A 3,337-nucleotide genomic window follows, 5' to 3' on the forward strand; every position below is an offset into this window, starting at 1 on the left:
CCTCTAGGCCTTTATTAGAAACCTTGTGCCCGAGAATAATGCCCTGATGCACCATAAAATGGCATTTCTCCCAATTGAGAACCAGATTGGTCTCAACACACCTCTTGAGAACGTGTCCCAGATTCTGCAAGCATTCATCAAAAGAATCGCCAAAGACTGAGAAGTCGTCCATGAACACCTCCATATTTTGGCCAATCATGTCAGAAAAGATGGCCATCATACATCTCTGAAATGTGGATGGTGCACCACATAGACCAAAAGAAACTCGTCTGAAGGTGAAAGTACCAAATGGAAAAGTGAAGGTAGTCTTCTCCTGATCTTCTGGAGCGATACAAATCTGATTGTAACCCGAATAGCCATCCAGAAGACAGTAATATTCATGACCGGCCAACCTGTCAAGCATCTGATCAATGAAGGGCAATGGGAAGTGGTCCTTTCTAGTGGCCTTGTTCAGCTTCCGATAGTCCATGCAGACCCTCTGCCCCGTGACTGTTATGGTAGGGATAAGCTCATTCTTTTCATTTGCTACCACAGTAATTCCACCTTTATTTGGTATATATTGAACTGGGCTTACCCATGAACTGTTAGAGATAGGATAGATGATCCCTACATCTAGCCACTTCAGAATTTCCTTCTTCACTACTTCCTTCATGATAGGATTAAGTCTTCTTTGCTGCTCGACTGTAGGCTTGCTACCTTCCTCTAGCAGAATTTTATGCATATAGTAAGAAGGGTTAATCCCCTTGATATCTGCTATAGTTCATCCAATTGCCGATTTGAACTCTCTCAGAATCCTCAAAAGATTTTCTTCATCACTACCTGAAAGGTCAGATGCAATAATAACAATCAGTGTAGATGCATCACCTAAAAATGCATACCTCGAATGCTCAGGTAAAGGCTTAAGCTCAAGAGAGGGGGCTTCCTCAATAGAAGGCTTGAGGCATGTATGAGCTTTGTTCAATTCATCCATTCCAAGAGATTCAAAAGGCATATCAATTTTCCTTTTCCAGGGAGAAGCATTCAAATATTGCAATTGTTCTTCACCTTCATCATCTTCATTATCTGAATTCCCCAATAAGGCTTTTTCTAAGGCATTAGACCTTAGCAATTGATTAAGTTCCGATGTGACCACCGAATCGACCAACTCCACTTTTAAGCACTCCTCATTATCAGTAAGAAATTTCATGGCATTGAACATATTAAAGGTAACATCCTGATCCAGCACTCGCATTGTAAGCTCACCCTTCTACACATCTATCAAGGTTCGGCCAGTTGCCAAGAAAGGTCTTCCCAAGATTATGGGAATCTTCTTATCCTCCTCGAAATCAAGAATTACAAAATCAGCAGGAAAGATGAGTTTATTAACCTTGACCAAGACATCTTCCACAATACCTCACGGATATGTAATAGAACGGTCGGCCAACTGCAAAGTCATATAAGTCGGTTTAGGATCAGGTAGATCCAACTGCTTGAAGATTGACAAGGGCATCAGATTGATGCTAGCTCCCAAATCACATAAACATCTGTCAAAAGACACTTTTCCAATAGTACATGGAATAGTGGAGCTTCCTAGATCTTTAAGCTTTGGAGGCAACTTCTGCTGCAGCACAACACTGCATTCCTCCGTGAGAGCGATAGTCTCTAAATCATCTACATTCACCTTCCGAGAGAGAATACCTTTCATAAACTTTGCATAACTAGGCATCTGCTCAAGAGCCTCAGCGAAAGGTATGTTTATATGAAGTTTCTTGAACACCTCTAGAAACTTCTCAAATTACTTGTCCAGCTTTTTCTTCTACAGCCGCTTAGGAAAAGGCGGTGGAGGATAGATCTGTTTCTCCTCTGTATTACCCTCAGGCGGAGTGTGCTCAACAGTAGTCTTCCTTGGTTCCACTTCTTCATCCTATTGCTTTGCTTCTTTCTCAGTCCCAGCTTCTTCAGTTAACTCTTAAGTTTATTCGAGATTCGCAACCTTCCCAGACCTCAAAGTGATTGCCTTTACCTGCTCCTTAGCTTCCCTCTTTCTTGGCACTTCAGTGTCAATAGGCAATGTACCAGGTTGACGATTTAGCAAGGCATTGGCAATCTACCCAATTTGATTTTCCAAGGTCTTGATTGAAACAGCTTGACTCTTGCACATAAGCTTCAACTCCTCTAATTCAGATTTTTCATTAGCTTGTTGTAGCTGGAGTTGTTGTCTTCGTGCATACTACAGTTGCTGAAAACCAGGGGGTTGTACTACTTAGCTGGATACTGCTGAAAAGGCTGTTGAACCGCATTCTGAGCGTTGCTCTAGCTGAAATTAGGATGATAGGTGGATGGCACTCGTTGCTGCGATCGCTGGAAGTTGTCACGAACTAAGTTGATTCACTAGAAATTGCACACTGATCTGTTTCATGGGCACCAGCACAAAGCTCACAGATACTAGCGATTTGATTTACTCCATAATTATCCAAAGTGTCCACCTTCATTGTCAAAGCCTTAAGTTGGGCAGCGATAGCAGTTGCTGCATCCAACTCCAGATTTCCTGCTACTTTTCCTTGAGTCAGTCTCTGGGAAGGATTCTGGTACTCATTAGCAATCATCAGTTCAATAAGTTCATAAGCTTCATCGTAGCTCTTAGCCCATAAGGCTCCTCCTGATACTGCATCAAGCATGGGTCTAGAAGTAGGACCCAATCCATTATAGAAATAATTAATAATCATCCAAACAGGCATGCCATGGTGTGGGCACTTCCTTAGCATCTCCTAATATCGATCCCAAGCCTCACACAGAGATTCTCCAGTTTATTGAGCAAACTGAGTAAGAGCATTCCTGATTACAGCAGTCTTCACCATAGGGAAGAACTTAGTAAAAAACTTTTGAGCAAGATTTTCCCAAGTGGTGATAGACCCTGCTGATAGAGAGTGTAACCAGCACTTAGCCTTGTCCCTCAGAGAGAATGGGAAGAGACGTAGCTTGATAGCATCTTCAGTCACATCATTGAACTTGAAAGTGTCGCAGATCTCGATGAAATCGCTGATGTGCATGTTCGGGTCTTCAGTTGGAGAACCCCAAAACTGAACTGAGTTTTGTATCATCTGGATCGTGCTTCACTTGATCCCAAATGTGTTAGCCCTAATGGCTGGTCTAATGATACTCGACTGAATGTCATTAATCTTAGGCTGAGAATAGTCCATCAAAGCCTTTGGATTTTTAGCTTGATCACCCATAGATACTACAATTGGCTCTTCATCTTTCTGTTCTTCCTCTAGCTTCTCTTTATCCTCAAAAACTTCCCTATGAACTACCATAAGTTCTTCCTCGGCTTTATCTAATGTTCTCTTATGAGTACGCG

General features: G+C 42.1%; 1 non-coding gene across 1 annotated transcript; it reads left to right on the forward strand.

Annotated features, from left to right (window-relative positions):
• Nucleotides 1-2,715: 2,715 nt before the first annotated feature.
• Nucleotides 2,716-2,822, forward strand: LOC141694766 (small nucleolar RNA R71). Its single transcript, XR_012564050.1, has one exon. It is a non-coding gene; the product is annotated as a small nucleolar RNA R71 (small nucleolar RNA).
• The last annotated feature ends 515 nt before the right edge of the window (nucleotides 2,823-3,337 follow it).

Source organism: Apium graveolens, chromosome 10 (assembly GCF_009905375.1).
Source record: "Apium graveolens cultivar Ventura chromosome 10, ASM990537v1, whole genome shotgun sequence".
NCBI classification, from domain to species: domain Eukaryota; kingdom Viridiplantae; phylum Streptophyta; class Magnoliopsida; order Apiales; family Apiaceae; genus Apium; species Apium graveolens.